General features: G+C 47.3%; 1 long non-coding RNA gene across 1 annotated transcript in view; it reads right to left on the reverse strand.

Annotated features, from left to right (window-relative positions):
- Nucleotides 1-5,411: 5,411 nt before the first annotated feature.
- The window catches only part of LOC132681262 (uncharacterized), a 32,105-nt gene continuing 20,958 nt past the window's right edge, over nucleotides 5,412-16,558 (reverse strand). The window contains exon 3 of the long non-coding RNA XR_009610968.3: nucleotides 5,412-6,490. This is a non-coding gene — a long non-coding RNA (uncharacterized LOC132681262). The remainder of the gene's footprint in view (nucleotides 6,491-16,558) is intronic.

A 16,558-nucleotide genomic window follows, 5' to 3' on the forward strand; every position in this document is an offset into this window, starting at 1 on the left:
GAGAGCATGCTCTTCACCTTCCCTCTGCTTGTGTGCTTTGGCTCTTTCCCTCCCGCTCCTTCCAAGCCTGTTCACTTGTTTTGGATCTCTGTCTGGTTCCTCGCCCCGGCTGCTCCTTCCCTGCAACACACAGACCATCAGCCATGAGTCAGCCAACTGGCTCCCATTTAAATACCTCCCAAGGTTCTTTACGTTAAGCAAGCGTCAGCTGTGGCCAGCGCTCCAGCTGCTTTTCATGAACCACCGCTTGGCCCTCGTCGACACCAGGTGGCCCTTCTAGGCAGGGTGGGCAGCAGTGGGGGTGGTTTGGGAGCAGGAAATACAGATTGGCAAGGATAGAAAAGATCCAACAGCCACTCTTCCTCTCCCTGAAGCTACTTTGAGGAGGAAAGACACATGTCTGTAAAAGTCTTAAAACCTTGGATCCTGGTGGCCTCTAAGGCAGGTTTCCCTCCTGCCCTCCTGTCTCTGACGGCGCAGCTGCTCGGTCTAATCTTTTGACTGTTTCTGCCCTCTGGGTTTTCTGGAAAGATAAACAGTGCCATCATCTTTTTCTCAGGCCCTCCAGCACGATTGGCACTTCCGCAGCTGGGAATCAATCTTTTTATACCACAACCATGCCAGATCTTGAGAGCTGGGCCAGCATCCCCTTTCCTTGTGTGGGAAAAATGAGGACGAGGGAAAAAGTCGAGAGCCCAGAAGCATCAAGTCGGAAGCTTCAAAAGGCTTCCTTCCTGCCAGGTGTTGTCCACACAGGCAGAAAATGCAGTGTTCTTGGGAATTGGTCCCAGGCGTGGCCTGTGAGAGCCTCGTGGGAGAGGAATGAAGCACATAACTGGGCTCTGCTCCCTCATCTATACGCACTCGTGGTCGCTCCGGTGGCCTTAGCCTGTCCCCACGGACTTAGTTCCCACCTGCCCCCCCCCCCCCAGGAGGCAGGACTGGAGGGGGTGGGGGACACGATGTGGAGCAAGCCCTCTGCCCAGATGGTGGGAGGCCCTGCCATGGCCTGACTGCTCACAAACAGTGTAGCCTGTCCACATGTGTGAGATCACCTCATCCTTGGTTGGCATTAGTAGGATGTGGCAAGGAGGCTGGCACTGCTCGTGTCATACCGGTGAGAGGAGGGGCGGCATGGTGCCCACTATAGCCATCTCACTGCAGGGATGCACAGGAGGAAAAGGAATCGGTGACCTCTTGGGCTTTGAGTGGGGTGGCCGAGAGGGGATGGGCATATTTTGGCAGGGGAAGAGCATATGGAAGTGGTGTGAGGGCAGCTGTAAGCAATGGCGACTACATGTTACATGCTATAGTCTTCCACTCATTTTCACATACACCTAATTTGAGCCAGAGGATAAGCCTGTGCAACAAACAGCAGAATCTCTTAACTTCATCTCACAGGAATTCAGAGGGGAAGGGAGGCCCAGAGTTCACAGTGCTAGCAAATCACACAGCGGAGTCCTCTCATGGCCCAGGCCCTGGAATTCTCTGTTGAAATGTCGTCGTACTGAGCAGTCTAGAGATTGGCCCAACTGCTTTGGTGAGACCCACATTGGGTGTCATAAATGCAGTGGCATAAATGGGTAAGACAAATAGCTCCATGCTGATTTGGAAGGGGTACGAGAGCAAGGCCAGCATAAAGTTGGAGCTCTTAGGAAGCGGTGGCCAAAGGGACTTGCCCTCCTGGGAGGGAGCAATGACACACGTGCCCCCTCAAAGGCCATTGACGGAGCTCAAAGTCAGTTCAGACTGGAATGGATGTTGTAGGAGGCGTTAAAGGGCCTACGGGGGAGTGGCAGTGGGCTCTCTCAGTTGGCCAGGTGTAGATTAGGAAGACGGTGTGTCTGTTGTGGTCAGCGTGGCAATCATCCGGAACAGGGCTCAGCTGGAAGGGACTAGAAGCAGCAGCAGCACTAATAATCCAGGTACTGGTTGTAATAGTGTCGCAGGATTGTCGCATGGGGAGATGGGACACCGAGGCTTTTCTGCCCGGGAAGCAGCTTGACTCATTGCACCGGCTCGGGTTTACTGGGCTCACACCCGAAAACCTGAGCCCCGAGCGCAGCGGGGTGTAGCCTTTCGTACAATTTTTCCTCCTTTGTCTCCCGTATATGGTAACATCCAGTCTGAACGGGCGGTCTACGTTACAGACTTGTGAGGGATATTGTGCATGCACCGGTAGCCAGGTTGCCTTCCCGCGTCTTGAGGTTTTTTTTTTTTCCACATTCTGTAGGGAGGGACTACAGCAGTGGCAAAAGACTATGGGTAGCATGAAAGATTTCTCCTTCTTCAAGAGGTTCTTGCCATTACTTGGTCTGCCAGTTTAGGCAGAAGCATGGTTCTAAGAGACAAAGACCGTGATACTCTCCCCAAAGCACGATCCTGGACCGCTAATAATTCGCAATTTATCAGTTTGCAAATGACACTGTTAGATCTTTCAACCTCCATGGAAGGCAAGCAGATATTCATCATCGCCCCCATTTCCAGATGAAGCCTAGAAAATTCACCAGCATCTAAAAATCTTAGAGCCAATAGGTCTAAGCAGACAGATCGGAACTTAAATCCAGGGCCTCCAATTCCTAATGAGTTCTATTTTCTCTGCTCCCTTCTGTGTGCTGAGGCATTTACTAGGCTAACGTCCTCAACTCTCCCTTGACCAGGTTTGAGTCTACAGATAGCAGCAGGCCAGCTATTCCTAAGTGTGGAAAGCTGAGGCCAGGGAGGCTGGGGACTGGATGGAAGAAAATGGTGCTTTCTTATACCTCACCTCTCCTCAGAGAAAGTAAGCGTGCTCAAGGGTGCTGCTGGTGACCTAGTGTTGGCGTTAGGACGTGAGGGCGGTGATCGACTCGGGGCCTCCGGACGTCACCAGGCCCTTCGAGATGAAGGAAACAGCAAATTTCTCTCCCAAAGTCTTTGTGCAGTTTCCTTTAGCAGCAACTTGGTGTCTCCTTCCTCACTGCAGAACACATTTCCATAAACTTATTTCTGTCACAGAATAGAGCTTGGTTTTAAAGCTGCCCATATGTGAACCATGCTTTCTTCCCCCCCCCCCCCCCACCTCACATAGTGTTAAAATGTAGGCGTGTAAAACACTTCTGCTTAACTGCAAGTCTGTGTCACGTTAGTACTATGTGCCTGTCCGTTCCGTAACCTGATGGAACTGGGGTCTCAGAATTGTGGCTGAAGCCCCAAAGCTGAGGAAGAGTAGGCAAAAATTGTGTCCGTAATCTACCGAAATCAGTCAAGGGGTTGCAGAACAGCTCCCTCTAGGCTTTTATCAGAGGGGGCCAAACCGGCCTTGGGCCCTCCACCTGCACCATCCCATGTAGTCCATATAAGCAGAGTCATAGAAAGGGGAGTCCCTGAGTGGTGGGCTAAGAGCTTTGGGGGATAAGACTGTGGTATTTTCCCTCACTTTCCCATGGTGTGCCCTCAAGTCTCATGAGGGAAGGCCAAGAAAACACTTATCAGAACCACCCTAAAGTGGGGTCCCTGCCCTGACCTCTACATTTTAGAAAGAGGATCTCAGGAATTCCCCTAGCACACTCCTTATGGAGCAGGCAATCTGTGGCATTAGGGGACATGTCCTCTTGGAGCCCCTCCCCAGCACATTCCAGGTATCCAGTTCTCCCAGAGTGCCTTCCAGGGCCTGTTGAGGTCCATCAGTCCAAGATGGATGTGCTCAGCCCTGGGCCTGAGCATGGCCAGGGGGCAGCAGTTTTGGGGGGATGAGGGAGGATCCTGGATGTACAGCTTGGATGGCCATAAGTGTGTGAGACAGTTATGAAGTGAGACACTTCTGGTAAGGGATGCAACTGAGGGTAGGAAGAGAAGCAGAACAGGCTATTGGCCACGGGCAGGGCCCTGGGATGGGAGACACATCTCTCACAGATTAAATGCCAAGGAGAATGAGAATCCTAAATTCAAACGGACCTTCCAGGCCATCATGAAGGGGTACATGTCAAGGTAGGAGGCTAGAAGGTACTTTTACTTAACAGTATTGTTAGCTACATCTGTAACTTTTTAAAACATTTGGATATTTGGTATGTGGGCCTCCATCTGGACTCTTGCCTTGGGCCCTGCAACATTAGGGGTGGGCCTGCCTCAAGGAGACCTGGGGGCCTGCAGGAGGAGAGGCTCACCCCTTGTCCTCTGGTTGGCTGACTTTAAGCTACAGAAGAGCAGAGGTTTACCCAGCACCTTGGGAGAGGTCTGTACTTCCCCGTGAAAGTTCGGGGGGATATGAGACCCTACAGCCTGGAGCTTGCCTGGAGCACCCTGAAATCAGAAAGCTAGCTGGAATAAGGAGAAGAAAGTTCTCACATCCCTTGCCATTAAAAAAGTATTTATTTATTCATTCATTCATTTATTAATTTATTATTTGTTTTTAAATGTTTATTTTTGAGAGAGAGAGAGAGAGAGAGAGAGAGAGAGAGTGCAAGTGGGGGAGGGGCAGAGAGAGAGAGGGAGACAGAGGATCTGAAGTGGGCTCTGTGTTGAGAGCAGTGAGCCTAATGCAGGGCTCAAACTCACAAACCATGAGATCATGACCTGAGCCAAAGTCAGACACTCATCGGTTGGAGCCACCCCGGCACCCCTCCTTGGCCATTTCTGCCCTGACTGGTAGCACTCCTCAGCTACAGGAAGAAGAAAGCTTCAGTGTGGAGGGAGAGAGAAGTTTTGACTTAAATAAAACTTTTGTTTTTAATACCTGAAAAGATTTTAAGTGCCACCGTGAGGCTTGTTGATAGAGGTGGAAGCAGCCCAGAAAGTTCTAAGGTGAACCCAGGATGCTGTATGGGGGCGAGGGGGGTCTCAGAGAGCTTGGATTGGCATAAGGATAAGCGGGATTTCTTTTATATTCCAACGAGTCCGTTAGGCTGCTTATGTGCCAGAAATTCTGTGCTCACCACAACCTAACACCAAACTACTGACCCTTTGCCTTGGCCTTGAATCTTACCCGAACATTCTTCAGCAAGGAAAACGATGTTGACTTGGTAACTGGTCTCTGAGTATGGGACCATCCTCTCTGAACGTCATCTTGAAGATGAGAATGATGGTACCTGCTCTCACGGGGTTAGGAAATGCTCAGGCGCCCAGCACACGCTTATTTCCCTGCCCTTTCTTTACGGGCTAATGAGCATACAAATATGGCACAATCAGAAAAATGTGAAAATTCTCAATTTTGCATGAGTGATGCCTGTGACTCAGCCTCCCAGCCTTTCTTGGGGTGGCTCCAGCCCACTGACTGCTGGGCTGAGCTCGCAAGTCTGTGTCTAGATGGCGAGCCCAGCCCTTTCCTCGGTGTCTTCAGCGATGTCTTATGCTCATGCTGAAAAGGGCGAAGGTTGCTAGCTCAGCTTCCTCCTTCAACTCTCACATATTTAGATAATAAATATCCTAATCAATGGATGTTGATGTAGTATTTATTTTAGCATGATTACTGTATGGCCAAAGATTACCTTTGATACTGGCTCCTCTTTTGTTCCGTACATACTACTTTTCAGCTCAAGGTCGAGAACATTGGGCTCATTTTTTCCATCCGAGTTAGTGGGAAGGATGAACTTTCCATCGAAGACTCACTGGACGCCTACCTGGAAGTTTGTGAATCCACTTTTACGAGCAGGCTGTGCCTTTGGGCCTGAGTGTGGTGGGAAGGGAATATGTTTCTATTTTCCTTGCTGTTCATTGCTCTGCATTAAAAAAAAAAAGAAAATGCCTCTTGACCCCTTTGACCAGAAAGTGGTGTTTCATTAAGACAGAGCACATATTGATTAGGCCAGCAGCAATCAGCTTAGGCCACACCAAATCGCTAGCTTCTCTGTGAGGGGACAAATGGCCTTACATCCCTTCCCGCTGGATATTCTCTCCCTGCCTACTTTACTCACCACTTCTGCTTCTGTCCTCATTTGCTTGTTTGGTTCAGAAGAAGATGGCCACCCCACTTCTGTGAGACGTGAATGGGAAGACCATGGAGGTGGCCAGGAAGCTAAAAATCACAGGGTAGCAAGTAGCATAGGGAGGCAGGGATATCAGAATGGTCTTGGGACCCCACATGGAGGACTGAGGTGTGAGGAAAGCTGAAATAAATAAGTGCCGTGGTCCTTCCTTAGCTAAACTTTTGATCTGTGATGGGAGGGTGACCACGAGTTTCTGGGTGGTATGGAAAGGCCCATTCTGGAGGTTCCTTGGTATTATTTGCCCACTGCCGGAGACGATACCTAAGCTTTGGGGGTGTGTCTGCTAAGGAGTCCCTATATAGGGGATGCTCTCTTTGGTGGCCAGATCTAACAAGGCACTGGTGTATCAGCCATATTGTCCTCCTCTCCCCCAGCTCAGAAAGGCTGAAGGAAAACAGCTCCTCAGGGTGTTTAAGCAGGTCTGATTCCATAAGGGTATGTGTTGGCCTTGCCTCAGACCGAGTCCTCTGGGAGCCAGAAGTCCTGAATGATGGTATTGTTGCATTTGAATACCTCTGAGAAGCTGTCTGAAAGAAAAGAAGAGATAAAGTTGAAATGTTAAACGTTTCCAACAAAAGCTATTAGGGGAGAATTTCCTGACTCAGCACTTGTTGACATTTTTTGAGGGTTTCACAGACAACAGAAAGTTACTCTTTTTTTGCGTGTGGTTTTTGTTGTTGTTGTTGTTTAGGATTTTTTTTTTTTCCGTTTTTAAAGCTTATTGGTTTTCATTGATGAGAGGGTTGTGCAACCCAGGGCCCAAGGCACTGCCAGGAAATGCCAGTAATCAGTGGGTGAGCGCTCATTCTTGGTGCCAGAGAAAGCCTGAGCTGGCCTTTCTTTCAGCCTCTGCTGAAGTTTGACCCACCCTTATCTGAAGACACCAGAGCTGTTCTCCAGGTAGCTCTGAGTCTCACCTCTCAGGAATTCATTTCCTCCCTACTCCTGTGGAGCTCTGGCTTCTTAACCAACAGGCCGTGTGGCCCTAAACTTGTGTTATGGGATGAATTATGTCCCCTTCCCACATTCATATGTTGAAGTCCTAACTGCCAGTCCCTCAGATTGGGACTTTATTTGGACACAGGGTTTTGGGAAAGGAAAAAAATTGTCCCTGCCCTTCAAGATTTTCCTGGCTGGTCCAAGAATCAAATTGACATAAAACAGATTAACAGGAGAAAAGGAAATTTAATTAGGTATGTGCAGGGGCTCCATAAGAATATAAGGCCCACAGACAGTCAGGCAATTAAGGCTTAGAAGGAGAGAAGGGTGTAGGGATTTGGGAAGGAAGACGATCCACAGAAAGATGAAAAAGAGTAAATGTTTGGTGAACAAATGTTGGCTGGGCCGTACAGACACAATGGGGCAAAGAGAGGAATTTTCACAGACTTGGCTATGTTCCTCCCTGTCTACTGCCCCTAGTTCATGTTATACTGTACTTATATCTGTGGTGATAGCTCCCTTCCTGGAGCAGGACTTCTATCTACGTTCTTTCAGGCAGTTAGGAGGAAAGTCGAAGTGTCTTCCTGAGTATTTTGTTTCTTAAAAATAACCAGCCTAAAATAGTCCACATGACAGAGAGACATATTTGAGGGTGGCAAATTTTGCTCATCTACAGGGTCTTTATAAGAGGTAATCGAGTTAAAATGAGGTCGTGAGGGTGGGCCCTAATCCAATGTGACTGGTATCCTTATAAAAAGGGGAAGTTTGGAGACTGACCCACACACAGGACGGAATCCGTGTGGAAGATAAATGCAGAGATCAGGAAGATAAATGCAAGATAAATGGTGTTTCTACATGCCAAGGAACGCCAAAGACTTCCACCACACTGCTAGAAGTGGGTGAGAGGCCCAGAATAGATTCTTCCTCACAGGCTGGGAAGAAAGTACGCTGCCATCTTTGACCCTGTTAGGTCAAAGGACGTTGACCTTGGACTTCTAGACTCCAGATCTGTGAGACAACAGACTTCTGTGGTTTAAGCCACCCGATCTGTGGCACTTGGATACAGCAGTCCTAGAAAACTAACGTTTTTCTCCATCTTCCTACTTATGGTTTTTCCCTCTGTCCCTCCTTTTCCCTCCCTCTTCTCCCCAACTCCTATTACATCATAATAAATTAGACCATGCTCTGGAATCAGACTGTGTTCAATTCAGAGCTCTGCCATTTACTAGTATTGTGTCCCTAGACTCTTGTCTGCCCGTGTTTCCTCGGCTGTAAAATGGAAATAATCATAGTAATACTGACTTCATAGAATAAATGGAAGAATTGACGGAAAGCCTGCTTTAAACATGAGAAGAGTCCAATCACTGTGCGGAATCCTAGTCTGAAGACTTCACGTCTTTTATCACTCCTGGGACTTTATACTGTGATCAGAGACATAAAACATTTGTGTGTGTGGGGGGGGGGGGGGAGGGGAAACAGGCACCAAAAGCACATTTGTGGGGGAACAGTTCATGAAGCAAGGCTTTATGTGATGATGGGGTCACAGGATCTTTGTGCCGGCTCCATCAAGAAGTTCTTGATCACAAGACCCCACGGGTTGTGCTTTGAAAACAGACTGCTGCCCGGGCCCTTTCCCCAGACCGGCGACAGAGTTTCCGAACCTTAAGCGAATTGACTGATGAGCCTTCGGAGCTTCAGTTTCCTCATCCGCAAAATTAGGGTGACACGTGTAGCCCGGTTTCTGAGGGCTGGGGTGATAAGCCGTGGGCGTGTGCGGCCGGTTGTGGTGCTGTCACAGGGCAAACACTCAGTCACATGCGCTCCTCTTGGTGAATAAACGTTCAAATATTCTCCCTGGTAGCCTGTGCCCCAGCTTGACAACATGTCTGTGATTCCTGCCGGTTTGACAAACTCTGGCGTCTCTGTCGCGTAAAGGCTGTGGCACTTTCAGAGTGCTTAACACCGAGCGTGTGGGCTGGGGGGGTCGCCTGGCTAGAGGGTTTGTCCTCAGGAGCAAAAATGGGACAACAACCTGTGGGTCACTGTTGAGGAGCTCCATTCTCTTTTTTTTTTTTTTTTTAATTTTTTTTTTAACATTTATTTATTTTTGAGACAGAGAGAGAGCATGAACAGGGGAGGGTCAGAGAAAGAGGGAGACACAGAATCTGAAATAGGCTCCAGGCTCTGAGCTGTCAGCACAGAGCCCGACGCGGGGCTCGAACCCACGGACCGCAAGATCATGACCTGAGCGGAAGTTGGGCGCTTAACCGACTGAGCCACCCAGGCGCCCTGAGGCTCTCCATTCTTTAGCACGTTCCAAGGCAGCACAGAGTTCCGGATCTTAATTTTCGGTCTTGTTCCGCATCTCTTGTCTCCTTCTTCTTCCTCACTTTCTGGGCCTCCTTTTTTTTTTTTTTTTTTTTTTTTTTTTGTCTCTTCATTCTCCAGCAACACGGCTAGAGGCTGAGAGAAAGACCTAGGCTCCAATTCTGACTCCTACCTACTCCGATCCTACCAGCTGTACAGTGGAAAGTGAGGCTCCCAGTGGCTCTCAGCTTCCTTGCCCTTATGAATGAGGAATTTCAAGTCGCACGTCAAATGCCTCTCTTTTGATATTGAAATGAAAGGCTGAGAAGCCCTGTTAACCCAGTGGACACTGCTCCGTCAGTGTCATTCACGATCACTCATGTGGCCTAACTCTGGTGGGGACATTTGAGGCCAAAAGGTGCTGCTCTTGGTGGCTGGGGCTCAGAGGCTATCTTTGGATAAGGTGGGTCAGCTCTGCTAAGGTGGCAAGGAGGGACTGAGCCTTCAGGAGGCTGGCTTTTGTGAGACTCCGGCTGAGGTATCTCTTTCCCAAGAATCTGAAGCGCTCAGGCCGGCACGGCCTGTGGATTCATGCTTTGAAAGAGATACAGCAACAACAGCTTGTTTGGGCCCACATCTTACTCCCGTATCTCCCACCGCTGGCCTGTGCCAGTACGATCAATTGTCCCTCTGTCTCGTTTGGTAACTTGGAAACTGTGCTGGGCATCTACGATAACCATTTTGGCTGGAACTAATGTCCTTTTGGAGGTGAGGAGGGAAAAAAGGAAAGCGATGTGACATAGACAAGGGACAGACGATTCTGTAAACGTTGGCAGGAGGGGACCAAGTTTTTAAAAGCAAGCCACTAGAAAGAGAATATTGTTCTACTTCATTCTTTTTTCTTCCTTCTCTGGGCTCACATTTCTAGGAGCTTTAATTTTCAAAATTTGAACAAGAAAGTGTATTATCTTAAATGTCTCCCATTAATCACCAAGTCCAGCCCAGTGGCGAGAGAAAGATGACTCATTTCCACAGTTGATTTCTTGGTAATGGTGGGTCAAGGCTTGCCCTTACATTTCCCCCTCCTGTCTAGCTAATGGGGAAAGCTTCCCCTTAGGAAGTACCCATCCTGGAGCAATTTTTCAAAGGAAAATTGCAGACGGGAATAGCCACTGACATGAAAATATTTCTCATAGGGAAACAAGGTGAGCAGAGTAGCACAGTGATTATAAATACGGCCTTACCTTAGAGACTTATAGGATTAAATTGGAGGACCAAATAAAGTGCAGAAAGTCTCATTTAGCAAGGTGGGATATGTTGAGTAGGTCTCAATAAGCAGTACATACTTACCATTCCCCTTCTATGTGCCAGACCCTGTGCTAAACATGTAACTTTTGGCATTATATGATCCTCATTATATTTTATGTGACAGGTGTCATTTCCCCCTAGTTTATAGAGAGGGAAAGCAAGATGCTAAGTGAGCTGTTTAAGGTCACTTATCTAGTAACCTATGGAATCAGCATCTTTTCCCATATTGTCACACTATGTTATTGTAGAATTATGTACCTTCTTCTACTCCAGTGGCTCTGGGATCCCTGGGAGAATAGCAGACATCGACCCGTGAGGAAATTAATTGATCCTCCCTTCCCCGACAGTGCTGACCAATATGGAGGTCTTCTCTAGAAACTTCTCTAGAAACCAATATGGAGGTCTTCTCTAGAAACTTCTCTAGAAACCAATATGGAGGTCTTCTCTAGAAACTTCTCTAGAAACCAATATGGAGGTCTTCTCTAGAAACTTCTCTAGAAACCAATATGGAGGTCTTCTCTAGAAACTTAGAGTTCTACAACACTGGTGAGTCAGAGTACAGGGGTTGCTTTTAGCCCCCCCAGGAAGCATTGCAGGGGTTAAGATGCTCTTTAAATGATTTTAAAGGGATGCCCTTTCTGGCCCTGGCGAATTTCATCTCATAAATGTCAGAGAAGCTGCTCTGTCACCCTGCAGGCCGTCTGTCCCGACTCCTTGTCAGTGCTGGGTCCTGGTGGGGCAGGGGGATGGGGTGTGGGTTCTACAGAGTGCCCGGTCCAGATGTGTGCGCCCTGGGGGCCTGGGGGAGGGCTCTCTGAATGTGGGGGTGGGAGGTAGTCCTGAAAGGCTACTTCAGACTCTGGGAATACAATGAGCAGTGAAAAGGCAAGTTCATTTTTATATGGGTGAAGAGAGCCATGCCTCTAAGAACGTTGGCAGAGATGCGAGTCTAGCTGTTTCTTGAAGTGACTGTGTTCCCAACTGGCAGAATCTAGAAAAACCCCATGGGGTTGGAACGGCCCAATCTGGTGACTCTTAAGCCAGGCTTTGGTCACCCTACAAGCCATTCTGTCTGCACGCGGTTGCATGGGGGTGAGGCTGCGAGGGGAGAGCGTGTTCGGGAACACCTTAATGATGTCAGGATGCTTTTCATTGCTCATTTATCACTTAACAGCTCAGATTTGTAATGTGCTACCCGCGTTCTCCCTTTAGCCCAGACAATGCATTCTTTCAACAGTGTGCGGCTCAGGGGGAAGAGCCCTGCTGAAAGCAAAGCGGGGGTGCCTGCAGCCTGCCCCCTCGGGGAGGAGGGGCGTGTGGGGGGCAGGTGGGGACCAGATGCCTGGCTGCAGCCGGGCTGGGGGATGAGCACATGGAACAGCCACTTCTGGTTCCACTTATTCATTTCTCTGTGCTGAAAGGTGTCATATAAATGCTAAATAGGACAGAGAGAGATGGGGGCCTATCTATTTGCATTTTGTCTAATGTGAGCAGAGGCAGAGAGAAAAGCGGCTTAGCCGCGCGGCTGTTCACCTGCCCCGCCAGGCTAAAACATCTTCAGTTCCTTTCAATGCAGCCCACGGCAGTTCCGCTCCGGTGCCGCGGCAGACGTGGTGCGGGGCACAAAGGGCCGCAAGCCCTCTGTCCTCAGTGGGTTTACGAGACCGGTGGGGGAGGCAAGTTTCACCGCAGGAACCATCCGAACACAATACAACCCAGCATGTGGCTAAGTGGGAAGTCACGGGAAACAGATGAGGTACCGCGGGAGGCTGTGGAAAAGGGAGGACCACGCTTGCGGGCCGGGCGGGAAGCCTTCCTAGGGGCAAAAGGACTGGACTTGCCCCGTGACCGCTGGCCGGAGGGCAGATGGGCAGACGCGGCCGTGGAGATGGTCTGAGCATTCCGCAGGATCTCGTCATCTGTTGTTCTCCCGATATGTCCCCTCAATACCCCTTCTCTCTCGAATGCTGGGTCCTCCTCCTCTTTTAGGACTTGGCTCCCATGTGACGCTTCCAAGAGGTCTACCTCAGCCATTGTGGCAAAGTGGCAGCACTCTCCGCTGCACCACCCTCTCTCAGCGTCTCCTCCTTCTTCCTACCCCCACTTAACACAAGGGGCAATTAGGGATTTGTTCGCCACTGTCTCCCCCATTGGATCGCGCCATCACCCAGGAAGGGACTCCGCACATCAGTTTCACTCATCCTTGTATTCAGAGACCAGCACGGTGCCTACAGCCTGCGGGGCTCAGTAAATACCCGTCGAATGACAGAGTGACACTTGAGAAAAGTCTCCTTTAGCAGACGTATTTGTGGGCCAATTGAATCGGAGCTCTTGTTTTACATACCGGGAAGAAAATCTATAGATTCCGTAGGTTTGGCATGCAGCCGGATGTCTTTCAGGAGGAAGGGTTTTCATTAAAACACACAACCACAACAAAGCAAGAAAAACAGAGCAATTGATGTAAGCATGCCAGTCAGGGCTGCGTGTTAAGAAGTAGGCTAAAAAGAAATAAAAATTTATGAAGAATTGCAATAGGGCCCTGCACAAACATGACCCACGATTATGCATAATTCAACGCATGGCATTTTAGTCTTGGACCCTGTCCCAGGTGGTTTATTCCTGGAGGAAGCAGGAGAATCTTGTGAAAACACAGCTTTACCTAAAACATGGTCCCAGCCATGGATCCAGGGAACAATGTCTCAGGGAGGCTCCAGGATAGTTGTAAGACAGGAATAGAGTTCTGATTTCATTCTCTGCTCAACTTGGGGCAGTGAAGAGATGAGTAGCCTGGATTATTCCCCTTTTTAAAACCAATTGTTTTGTTTGGTGAAGATGAAAAGAGCCACGTCAGCTCGAATACGGAACAAAAATTTTTAAAGGGAAATTTCCTTGGGTATACGGTGGCTGCTCTTTTATTTAAATTTAAACCGAGAAATACTTCATTTTAATTGTAGAAATTGGAGGCCACGAAATCAAAAATATCCTCAAGTTTCCTTAAATTATTAAAAATGATCTCTCTTCCCTTTGGTAAAATTTTATTTGGGAAAAGACAGGGGTGGGGAAGGGAAGAGGGGGACGATGGAGGGAGGATGATCAGAAAATAGAGAGACTGAATTTTGAATGTTGGCTTTGTGCAATGAACATCTTGCCATTTCTTATGCAACTTCAGCGGTAGAACCGGAAAGTTAGCATGTCTGTAGAGATTACTCCTCTCCACTCCCCCACCCCCACCTTCCACTGGCCCATGAAAGTCAAATTGTTGGGAGAAATACATTCTCACACTGAAAACAATATTCTGGTTGGCCTGTGGCTGATTGTCGAAGCTGCCATCCCGCAGTCTTTTGCAGGAGCTTTGAGATTCTACAGATCAGGTACTTTATGGTTTATAGAATACGAAAAATAAGGCTGTTGGTTTGAGTTAAAAAAAAAAAATTTTTTTTTATCAGGCCTGCCTACGATCTTCTTAACATTAACTGAGAAGAAGGCCGTGTTTTTAACCATTATGTTTGGGTTGAGGTGGTGATCCAAAGTTAGGCTCCATGAGATGCCGGTTCTTGGACTGGCCCCACCCTTCCCAATCCCACCCCTCCCCCATCCTCCCCGCCCCCTACTCCCAGGCCTGAGGTGGGTTTCTCAGAGATGCTGCTACAGCCAATCTCAGGATGACTGTGAGGGATCTATTTCATCCTTGCTCATTTGTACTTCAGAGTGTTGTGTGCAGGACATCGATCCATCCTCACATTCTGTCTATGGTGTTTGTAACTGTTCCAGAAGAGAACTTTTCCCAAGTCAAATTCTACACCATAAATATATAGAGACAGCCGAACCCTGAAAAGTACTATAAACTACAGGTCATTATATAGTTTGGATAGTCATTTACAAAAAGCAATGCAATTTAAAAATTTGTTCTCTAAGCTCTGAAACTGATTCCACACCCCCCCAACCCCCCCCCCCCCCCCGCCCCGCCAGTCTTCTTTATACATTTGTCCTTTCAAAAACTGGGATATTTGGTCCATCTAAATTAATAAGAATGTTGATTATGAATGATGCATGGTCACTGGGATTTACTCAGAAGATGTTAGAGAATGGGTATCAACAGTGGGGTATCTCTATTGATGGAGAAATCAAGACTCATCCCTTTTTACTCACTGTACTTAGAATTTATTTTTCCTTTAACTGTACTCCAAATACCTAGATCCGTCTGCAGTGCAAGTGGGATCTCCAACATAGAAACCAAAGGCACCATATGCCTTCTAGCCTACCTTCCTAAAGAACCATAAGGCGCTTACCAAACTTGTAGGCTTGTGTTTCGCATCGGGACGATAAAAAATGTATAAGTAGATAGAATGTATTAGGCTCAGTGATGCATTATTTCTAAGCTAGAGAATTAAAATGAAAAAACTGAGAATAGAGAAATAGATCAGTGCAGTGGTATAGAAAACAAATGGCTCAGTGTATATATGGAACTTGGTTGTTTATGTTAGAAGTGGTACTAAAAAATCAGTGGGGAAAAGGTAACTTATTAAATTAATGGTGTTGGAATGATTTCCAAGTAGGAAAAATTCAACTGTATTCCTTCCTCATATCATACAGAGAGGTAAATTCAAGAAATAAAATTATAAAACTATTAGAAGAAAACCTAGAATTTCTCTACTACCTCAAAAGTGAGAAGGCTTTCCTTAAAGTACCAGAAGTGCGTCCTATAAAGAAAACGATTTATAGATTTGACAACATTGAATCGAAAACTCCTATATGACAGAAGACAAAGATAGGGTCAGAGGCAAGAAGTGATGGGGGGGTGGTGGGGAGGGACAGGGAATTTGCACCAGATATAATGGGCACAAGATTAATGTCCCAATTATATAAAGAAACAAGTACATAAAAGAAAATAGAAGCCACTTTAAAAATGAGCAAAGAGAAAGGCAATTCAGATTAGACTAAACCTAAATAGCTAATAAACATATATACATATGTTTATTATATTTATATTATTTATATTTATATAAATATAAATAATATATATAAAACTTTTTCTTTTTTTAAAAAATTTTTTTAACTTTTATTTATTTTTTTTAATTTTTTTTTAACATTTATTTATTTTTGAGACAGAGAGAGAGCATGGACAGGGGAGGGTCAGAGAGAGAGGGAGACACAGAATCTGAAACAGGCTCCAGGCTCTGAGCTGTCAGCACCGAGCCCGATGCGGGGCTTGAACTCACAGACCGCGAGATCATGACCTGAGCTGAAGTTGGACGCTTAGCCGACTGAGCCACCCAGGCGCCCCAAACTTTTATTTATTTTTGAGATAGAGAGAGACAGAGCATGAACGGGGAGGGTCATCGCCCCAAACTTTTATTTATTTTTGAGATAGAGAGAGACAGAGCATGAACGGGGAGGGTCAGAGAGAGGGAGACACAGAATCTGAAACAGGCTCCAGGCTCTGAACTGTCAGCACAGAGTCTGACGCGGGGCTCGAACTCACGGACCGTGAGATCACAACCTGAGCCGAAGTCGGACGCTCAACCGACTGAGCCACCCAGGAGCCCCAATATAAAACCTTTTCTACCTTACTAGTAATCAGCAAAATGCAAATAAAGACAAGGAGATACCACGTCACATCCAACAAACTGGCAAAATTAAGAAGACTAATGATAGACAGCATTTGTGAAGAATACACAAATTACATAAGTGTATTAGTATAGTTTATTAGTTCATTAGTTTAACAATCGAGAGCAATCACTAGTTTTTACTAAAACCTTTGGCGCATATAATCTAAGACTTAGCATTTCTATATCTAGGTTCTCTTCTTGGTAGGGGTGAAGAATTGAAAACCTATGTTCCAGTCAATATAGAACAGGAGGGATTTTCAAAATACTTAGCCATAGAGTAGATACAGGCTCCAACCATTCAGAACAGATGCTGGCCATCGACCCGAGGAGAGTCCTACTAGGTGACGGCAGGGCTCTGAGGACAGTATTTGCACAACAGGTATGGCTGTACTGGTAGGGATGCATGAGCATTAAGCCCAAGTAATGTAGAGT

This window comes from Panthera onca, chromosome A1, assembly GCF_046562875.1.
Source record: "Panthera onca isolate mPanOnc1 chromosome A1, mPanOnc1 haplotype 2, whole genome shotgun sequence".
NCBI lineage: Eukaryota > Metazoa > Chordata > Mammalia > Carnivora > Felidae > Panthera > Panthera onca.